The sequence below is a fragment of the Camelus dromedarius genome, chromosome 3 (genome assembly GCF_036321535.1).
Source record: "Camelus dromedarius isolate mCamDro1 chromosome 3, mCamDro1.pat, whole genome shotgun sequence".
Lineage (NCBI taxonomy): Eukaryota > Metazoa > Chordata > Mammalia > Artiodactyla > Camelidae > Camelus > Camelus dromedarius.
The window spans coordinates 116,298,321-116,308,561 of NC_087438.1; the positions used below are offsets into that span (position 1 = coordinate 116,298,321).

At 50.9% G+C, this 10,241-nt stretch overlaps 1 pseudogene; it reads right to left on the bottom strand.

Annotated features, from left to right (window-relative positions):
• Positions 1-9,903, bottom strand: part of LOC116152361 (adhesion G protein-coupled receptor B1-like) — a 42,154-nt pseudogene extending 32,251 nt beyond the window's left edge.
• Positions 9,904-10,241: the final 338 nt, after the last annotated feature.

Consider the following 10,241-nt stretch of genomic DNA (forward strand, 5'->3'; position numbering starts at 1 on the left):
AATAAGTGAAGACAGGACAATAAAATTATATGTGGACCATCAGTCATCCACATGGAAAAATATATATAAATCCCTCTCTTGACCTGTTTACAAAAATAAATTCCAGATAGGTTAAAAGCCAAAATGTAAAAAGCTAAACTATAAAACTCATATAAGAGGATATCCTTTATGCAATTAAAGTAGGGATGGAAATAAAGTCACACACACAAAATTTAAACTTTAAACGGAAAGACTGATAAATTGAAACAGAAATCACTAAAAACAAATTTAAAAAACATGCCATAACAGCCTGGAAGGACGCACCTCCAACATAAAAAATCACATAGCATTACAAATCCAGAAATCAGCAAGAACTTCTAGAAATCAGTACAAAGGGCAAATCCTCAACAGGAAAATGGGCCAACGATATGAACAGATAGTTCAGGGAAAAGAAAATCCAAAGTGTCATTAAACACATGGAAAGAGATGCAGTGTCACAAGTCATCAATGAGAACCATCACACAGGTGGAAGTTAAGACGTCTAAAACAACAAGGGCTACATGTCATGCTCTATCAAATTAAAAAGAAGACTTAAGAAGTCGAAGTATTAGGAATCTGCAAGGATGTGGAAAAACAGCAAACTAAAAACACCGATGATGAGAATGGAAACAAGTAAGAAATCAACTTGGCAAAAACCAGTGGAATTAAGCTACTGTATTGTCTGAAGAATTCCACTTCCAGGGATATTAAGGTATGTTACTTAGAGAAACCTCCCGTGAGTACACAGGAGCTATGCACAAAGCTGTCCCATGTAGCATAGTTTACAGCGGCAAAAGGCTGAAGACAACCTGAAGGTCTGTGAGTCAGGAAATACATAAACTGAGGCAGCTCAGTCAGTGGGCTACTTTTACTTACCTACTTACTTATTTATTTGTTTATTTACTTTCATAATTGAAGTACAGTTAGTTTAAAACGTTGTGGTCAGTCAACAGACTACTCTATATGTATACAAAGTAATAGATAAAAATTAATAAAAAACAATTTGCATTTGGATATATATGGCATAATAACATTAATGCAAATTTTTATAATATATAAAACTGTATCTTGTGTTCTATAGGTAAATACATACATAGGAAAAATAAAAAACATGGATAGGAAGGAGAAACTGCCCATCTTCAGGTTGGCGGTAAGCTCAGGGGGACATGTCAGATAATGGGTGCTTTATTTCTAAAACAAACAAAACAACAAAGATAGAAGCCAGTACAGCAGAGTGTTCACATCTATAAAATTGGGTTGGTGGGGATACATGTATCTGATGTTCTGCACACTTCTATACATTTGAAATATTTCATAATTAAAGTTTTGTAAGTATGTGGGCAGTTCAGGAGGTGGATGTGGAAAATGCAGGTTACCGCTTCAGGAGTACGGACAGCAAAGGAAAGGAGGCTTGATGGAGGCTTAAAAACAAATTTTAAACAGGGAATGTGCTGCCTCTTCTTGTAGACTAGAGTTCACGTGTATATGCGTATATATGTAGGTACGTGCGTGCGCGTGTGTGTGTGTGAGCACAATCATTTTCATTTGGAAACAGGAGAAAACAAGGAAAAGAGGATCCAGACAACGCCTGTGCTGAGGCTCCTAGGCCGCCATTAAGCCAGTAGGTCCCGGCACAGCAGGACTCTCTTAACATCAGTGCCTGCAAGTAAGAGCGTGATTTTTTCCTTTTTGTATTTTCACGGTATTCCTTTTTCTACATTTACCATGTTGGCTAGAATGTCTGTGAACCTTGATTAATAACAATGATGGACATATGCTGTTTCTGATTTTACTGGAATAAATGGAGATGAAATTTATCACAGCAATGGAGACCATGCACCATGGAGTCAGAGTATCTGAGTTTGATCTCAGGTGCTAGCACTTACCAAGTACAAACTTAGGCAGGTACTTTAAAGTATGAGTCTCCCTTTGCACATTTATACAATGGTGAATGATTAAGGAAATTTGACTCTTGCCTCCTCTACATCATTGGTCTTACCTGAATGGTTTCTTCCAGGCAGCAGCACTCCAGGCCTGACAGCATCTCTATAACCTGGTTGGGGCTGAATGGACACAACAGCTCAGTGAACAGCTCTGTGACACAGGGAGACATTCACAGCAATTCTTGATTTACATGGAGATCTTCTCTGAAAACAAAAAAGGCAAGAGAGCAGCATTATGTAATCACATCTATAATTAAGGCTACAGGTAAAAAGTATGTTACCTTAAAACCAAGACAACAGTTTGGCCAGGTAAAATTGCAAATTACATCAGAGACCCTCTAAATAACATTATTTCTCACTTTAATGGTTGTCAAAATTATGTATTTTAGACCTAAACTTTATCTACTCTTTTGGGAATTTCTATTTTAATAATAGTATTGACTTACAAAATATCACACTTACACATGTATAAAGGGAGAATTTTGTAAGACACACAAGGCTTTCTTTTGTCAGCTTTAAAATAAAGTATATGTATGCCTTTGACCCACATACCCACACCTCAACTGCACCCCAAAACTCAGGATGGAGAAAATATTCACTCTTACTCAGTGAAAGTCATTTTGAATTATAATCTTGTATAGTAGGCTATTTCTCGGGGAGAATAAACTGTTTTGAAAAGCCTACATTAAAATGATTCTAAAATTTAAATTCTGGTTTTAAAATATTTGACAAAGAAAATGAATACTGTGCAGGAATGAAAACGTCTGGTCTAGTCCTTCCCCAAACTCCAAAAACTGCACAAAAACAGGCCTGTCTGGACTGCGCTTCTAGACCTCTGGACTTCACAGCCTCCCTCAGTGTCTTGTTTTGACAACTTAGGGCCACCTCAACTTGGCCTACATCCTGACTGTGTGAACTCTCTGCTCATTCCCACGTGTCCAGTCCTTGGGGTGGGGGGTGGCATATAATGACTACTTGGGACCTTTTACACTGAAAATTCAAATAATCACTCACAACCCATAAGAGTAAAGAAAATTATTTTCCACGTATCTTTTATTAACAGCAAGTTGTTTCACAAGACCACAAAGCTAAAGTTTCAGCTTTCCATATACATCCAGGTTAAAAAAGCCACAACACACTCCTGTGCCAACTAAATACAAAACCCTAAGTGAGTACATCGGTCTGCCTAAAAAACACTTTAAATGTCTTAACTACAGGTAACTTTAAATGTCTTAACTAAAGGTAGCAAAGCCACGCCTACAACCTGTAGGAATTTATAACATAATAAACAACAATGTTCCACAAACTGGACAGGCAACTGACTGGCTCAGACAGAAGGTTGTCCTCAGGCAAGAAGGAATCCAGCAGCTTCGGTGCCTTCAGTCTCCATGCTGACCCTGTACGCTGCACAGAGCTGCCAGGATTGCTCATTCAGAACAGCCACAATACCAAACACGCATTCATGAGACACACACCAAAGCAGATGAGTGCACCATTCTCTCTAACAGCAAAGATCCTGACATGTGAAACCAACGGAACAGCAGAGAGAAGGCAGATTTTTCAGGGGGTTTGGTCAATTTCCACTTTCCTACTTACATGCACTTCCCAATTCTTTAGAACATGACTCGAAGAAAGCATCACCATGTGCCCAGAGTTGCAGATCCCTCACACCACCGACCAAGCAAAGCACACACTGTGGAGTCAGCCACTTGAACTGGGCCCAGTGCGGTCAGGGGGCGGTGGCCACGGAGGCAGGGGCAGAGGGGTGCCCTGAGGGAGCCAGTGGATTTGCTTCAGGCTCCTCTGTCTCCCCTACACCTGGCTTGCCGGCAGCCTTTGCTGCCCCAGGTGGCAGGACACACATTTCCCAGTTTGCTTACCAGAGAATGGGGAGATGGGGTCAGCCATTAGCGGTCAGGTGGTCCCTGCCCCCCCACCTCTACCATGACATGGCTGCTTCCCAGGAGAAAGCGGACTGGGACACGTATGTCCCATGACCTGGGGTGGCAGAGGCCACCCCCAAGGCATGCCGGCTGCAAGGAAAACTGGAGCAAAGAGGCCAGCTCCTCCAAGGCAGGCCCCCTCCCCCAGCTGCCCCCTGCTCCCTAACTGCACCAGGCCCACCTCCTGGGAGCTGGCTGACTTGGGGACATGCCTACAGCGAACCTGGGGCAGCAGAGGCCACTCCCAGGCCAGGCCACAGGGAAGATGGGAGCAAATGACTGGCTCACAAGGGGCAGCCGCCCTCCTCCCACCACCGCAGCCACTGCTGCTACTGTCCACCCAGCCTCCTTGACTGCACTGAGCCCATGGTCTTACCAAAATGGATACAGAGGGAACATATATTAATATAATAAAAGCTATTTATAACAAACCTATAGCCAACATAATACTCTACGGTGAAAAGCTGAAAGCCTTTCCACTAAAATCTGGAACAAGACAGGGATGCCCACTCTCACCACCTCTATTCAATACAGTATTGAAGGTCCCAGCCATAACAGTTAGACAACAAAAAGAGAAAAAAGGGATCCAAGTTGGAAAAGAAGAGGTAAAACTGTCATTATATATCATTATGTGACATGATACTATATATAGAAAACCCTAAAGGCTCCACACAAAAACTACTAGAATAAAAGAATTCAGCAAGGTAACAAAATACAGCATCAACATACAGAAATCAGCAGCATTTCTTTACACGAAAGTAATAATCCCTTTTAAAACTGCACCCAAAAAAAATAAAATACTGAGGAATAAATCTGACCAAGGAAGTGAAAGACATATGCGGAGACCTACAAAACACTGACTAAGGAAATTAAAGAGGGCTTAAAGCAATGGAAAGATTTCCCATGTTCTTGTATGGGAAGAATTAATATTGTTAAAATGGCCATACTACCCAAAGTAATCTACAGATTTAATGTGATCCCTATCAAATTACCCAGGACATTTCTCACAGAATTACAACAAATTAACCTCAAATTTATATGGAATCACAAAAGACCAGAATTACCAAAGCATTACTGAAGAAAAACAATGAAGCTGGAGGAATAACCCTCCAAGACTGCAGAATACTACAGAGCTCCAATCAAAACATCATGGTATTGAAACAAAAACAGACATATGGATCAATGGAACAGAATAGAGAGCCCAGAAATAAACACACAAACTTGGTCAATTAATCTTTGACAAACGAGCCCAGAACATACAATGGAGTAGAGACAGTCTCTTCAACAAATGGTGTAGTTGGAAAACTGGACAGCTGCATGTAAATCAATGACATTAGACTACTCCCTCACATCATACACAAAAGTAAATTCAAAATGGCTTAAAGACGTAAACATAAGACAAGACACTATACACCTCTTAGAAGAAAATTTAGGCAAAACATTACCTGACATACATTTCAGAAATGTTTTCCTAGGGCAGTCTACCCAAGCAACAGAAATAAAAGCAAAAATAAACACACAAATGGGACCAAACTGAATTTATCAGCTTTTGCACAGCAAAAAAAAAACCATAAGCAAAACACAGTAACAACCTACGGAATGGCAGAAAATATTTGTAAGTGATTCAACTAAGACTTAACTTCCAGAATATATAAACAGCTCGTAAAACTTAGTAACAAAGACAGACAACCCAATCAAAAAATGGGCATAAGACCTAAACAAGCATTTCTCCAATGAAGACTGCAAATGGCCAATAGGCACATGAAAAAATGCTCAATAGCACTAATTATCAGAGAAATGCAAATCAAAACTACAATGAGGTATTAGCTCAAACCAGTCAGAATGGCCATCACTCAAAAGTTCATAAAGATAAACACTGGAGAGGATGTGGAGAACAGGGAACCCTCTTACACTGCTGGTGGGAATGTAGTTTGGTGTAGCCATTAGTGAAAACAGTTTGGAAATTCCCCATAAACCTAAAAATACACTTACCCTAGGATCCAGCAATCCCACTTCTGGGTATATATCCAGAGGGAACTCCAATCTGAAAAGATACCTGCACCCCAGTATTCATAACACCACTATATACAATAGCCAAGACACTGTAAAGCAACCTAAATGAAGCAACAGATGACTGGATAAAGAAGTTGCAGTAGATTTATACAATGGAGTACTACTCTGCCATTAAAAGGGGTAAAATAATGACATTTGCAGCACCATGAATGGACCTAGAGATCATCATTCCAAGTGAAATGAGCCAGAAAGAGAAAGAAAAATACCGTATCACTCACATGCGCAATCTAATAAAAAAAAATACTATGAAGTCATCTGCAGACTTAGTGAAGAATCTTATGGTTACCAGGGAAAGGGGGTGGGGAAAAGAGAAATTTGGGAGTTTGAGATTTACAAATGTTAGTCACTATACATAAAAATAGATTTAAAACAAGTTTATTCTGTATAGCACAGAAACCTATATTCAGTATCTGGAAATAACCTATAATGGAAAAGCCGCTACACCTACCAACTGAGGAAGCAAGAGAGGAAAGGAGAGTTAGTTATCCTGGGCTAGAGCCTGGTGCTCGGAAAGTCTTTGCCCACCGCTGACGCTGCCCCCTGACCTCACTGCACTCTCCTCCCAGGAGCAGGCTCACATGAAGACATGCGTCCCGTGAACCTGTGGTAGCAGAGGCCGCCCCAGGACAGGGCCCAGGGGAGATGAGAGCAAGTCCACCTGCTGGGGGCGGGTGTGGAGCAGCACACCTCCACGTCGCCGCCCTCTAACTGCAGCCCACTGACCTGGAAACAAGTGTCCTGCGAACCTGGGGCAGTGGCAGGGAAAAGGGCGTTGCCCCTGGCTAACTGGTCTGTGCCCCCACATCAGCCGCGGCATGGCCTGGGGGCGGCCTCTGCAGCCCCAGGCACGTCCCCAGGTCAGCCAGCTCCCGGGAGGCGGGAGCGGTGTGGTCGGAGGCAGGGGCGGCTGTGACGGGTTTAGGGGTCTGCCTATGCGAGCCTGTGGATTTGCTTCAAACTCCCCCGTAGCCTGTCCTGGCCTCTGCCTCTACCGCCCCAAGTTCTCAGGACTCAAGTTATAGGTCAATCAGCTTCTGGAAAGGGGGCGCTGTGTTGTCAGCGGGCGGCGGCGGCGGGACTGGGGCTGCCCTGTGCGAGCGCGGGGATTTGCTCCCATTACTGTTGTCGCTGACGCCACCAAGGCACACTGACCGCACCGCGCCCGCCTCCCAGGAGCAGGTATACCTGTAACCTGCGCTCTGCGAACCTGGGGCAGCAGAGGCCGCCCCCAGGACAGCATGCGAGGTAGATGGGAGCAAGTCCACTGGCTCCCAGGAGCACACCCCTCTCCCCGCCGCTGCCGCCGCCGCCGACCTCGCACCCGGACAGCACCGCGCCCGCTTCCCAGGAGCACACCCCTCTCCCCGCCGCTGCCGCCGCCGCTGACCTCGCACCCGGACAGCACCGCGTCGCCTCCCAGGAGCACACCCCTCTCCCTGCCGCTGCCGCCGCCGCCGACCTCGCACCCGGACAGCACCGCGCCCGCTTCCCAGGAGCAGGTTTACCTGTAACCTGCGTTCTGCAAACCTACGGAGGTAGAGGACGCCCCCATGACGGCATGCGGGGTAGATGGGAGCAAGTCCACTGGCTCCCAGGAGCACACCCCTCTCCCCGCCGCCGCCGCCGCCGCCGACCTCGCACCCGGACAGCACCGCGCCCGCTTCCCAGGAGCAGGTTTACCTGTAACCTGCGTTCTGCGAACCTGGGGCAGCAGAGACCGCCCCCAGAACAACATGCGGGGCAGAAGAAAGCAAATCCACTGACTCCCAGGCGCACACCGCTCTCCCCGCCGCTTCCGCTGCCGCCGCCGCCGACCTCGCACCCGGACAGCACCGCGTCGCCTCCCAGGAGCACACCCCTCTCCCCGCCGCTGCCGCTGCCGCCGCCGCCGACCTCGCACCCGGACAGCACCGCGTCGCCTCCCAGGAGCACACCCCCTCCCCGCCGCTGCCGCCGCCGCCGACCTCGCACCCGGACAGCACCGCGCCCGCTTCCCAGGAGCAGGTTTACCTGTAACCTGCGTTCTGCAAACCTACGGAGGCAGAGGACGCCCCCATGACGGCATGCGGGGTAGATGGGAGCAAGTCCACTGGCTCCCAGGAGCACACCCCTCTCCCCGCCGCTGCCGCCGCCGCCGACCTCGCACCCGGACAGCACCGCGTCGCCTCCCAGGAGCACACCCCCTCCCCGCCGCTGCAGCCGCCGCCGACCTCGCATCCGGACAGCACCGCGCCCGCTTCCCAGGAGCAGGTTTACCTGTAACCTGCGTTCTGCAAACCTACGGAGGTAGAGGACGCCCCCATGACGGCATGCGGGGTAGATGGGAGCAAGTCCACTGGCTCCCAGGAGCACACCCCTCTCCCCGCCGCTGCCGCCGCCGCCGACCTCGCACCCGGACGGCACCGCGTCGCCTCCCAGGAGCAGGCTGACCGCCAGACACGCACCCCGCGAACATGGGGAAGCTGACACTGCTCCAGGCCACGGGGAAAAGGGCAAGAAATCCAGAAACTTGCACGGCGAAGCCCGCATCCCACTGCGGCCGTCGCCGCGGCCCCGCGACCGCACCGTGCCCGCCTCCCAGGAGCAGGTTAACCAGTAACCTGCGTTCTGCGAACCTGGGGCAGCAGAGGCCGCCCCCAGGACAGCATGCGGGGCAGATGGGAGCAAGTCCACTGGCTCCCAGGAGCACACCCCTCTCCCCGCCGCTGCCGCTGCCGCCGCCGCCGCCGACGACCTCGCACCCGGACAGCACCGCGCCCGCTTCCCCGGAGCAGGTTTACCTGTAACCTGCGTTCTGCGAACCTGGGGCAGCAGAGACCGCCCCCAGAACAACATGCGGGGCAGAAGGAAGCAAATCCACTGACTCCCAGGCGCACACCGCTCTCCCCGCCGCTTCCGCTGCCGCCGCCGCCGACCTCGCACCCGGACAGCACCGCGTCGCCTCCCAGGAGCACACCCCTCTCCCTGCCGCTGCCGCCGCCGCCGACCTCGCACCCGGACAGCACCGCGCCCGCTTCCCAGGAGCACACCCCTCTCCCCGCCGCTGCCGCCGCCGCCGCCGACCTCGCACCCGGACAGCACCGCGTCGCCTCCCAGGAGCACACCCCTCTCCCCGCCGCTGCTGCCGCCGCCGACCTCGCACCCGGACAGCACCGCGTCGCCTCCCAGGAGCACACCCCTCTCCCCGCCGCTGCCGCCGCCGCCGACCTCGCACCCGGATAGCACCGCGTCGCCTCCCAGGAGCACACCCCTCTCCCCGCCGCTGCCGCCGCCGCCGACCTCGCACCCGGACAGCAACGCGTCGCCTCCCAGGAGCAGGCTGATCGCCAGACACGCACCCCGCGAACGTGGGGAAGCAGACACTGCTCCAGGCCACGGGGAAATAACGCAACAAGTCCAGGAGCTTGCACGGTCAAGCCCGCATCCCACTGAGGCCGCCGCCGCGGCCCTGCGACCGCACCGCACCCGCCTCCCGGTATCAGGCCATGACCTGATGGCCGGTCGGAAGTGCTCCCTGCCCCGTTCGGCGCACTCCCACCTCCCATGGCTGCATCCGCTTCCCGAAACCCGGGTACAAGCAGCAGGTAAGAAATGGGATTCAGGGACTACTAACGGGGGGGGGGGGCACCACGACCCACGGCGGCGGCCCGCACCGCCTCAGAGCCCTAACGGGTCGAGCGGCCCAGGCCTCCCACGCACCCCCAACCCGTGAGCCTCCCCAGCTGCGCAGCCCAGGCCTCTCCCGCCGGCTCCCCGATCTGCGCGCCCCCACCAGCGCCCCCTTACCTGCCCGGCGACGGCAGCAGAGGCGACAGCAAGCGGCAGCCCAGTCCCCACACCGCCTTCTTCCTCGGAAGCTGGTCAGGAGCGCCTGGCTTCTGCCCGGCTCCCGCCCGGCTCCCACACGCTCTGGGCGGTTCCGGCGTCCGCGCCCCTCCTCCTCCCGCCGGAAGCGCCGACCCTCAGGGTGGGGCTCCACCCCTACGGGCTGCGGCGAGCGGGCCGAGCGGCGCCAGGGGGTGGGGCAGAGGGGCGGAGGGGGGGAGGGGGGGAGGGGCGGTGGGGCCGGCCCACTCCCTCCCCTGGGTGTGAGTAAAGAGATTGAGTAATCAAAAAGCTCCTAACAAAAAGTTCAAGATCAGATGGCTTCACTAGTAATTCTACCAAATATTAATAATAATGAACACCAATTCTTCTCAAACTCTTCTAAAAACTAGGAGGGAGAACTTACTTTTAAAGCCAGCATTACCCTGATGTCAAACCA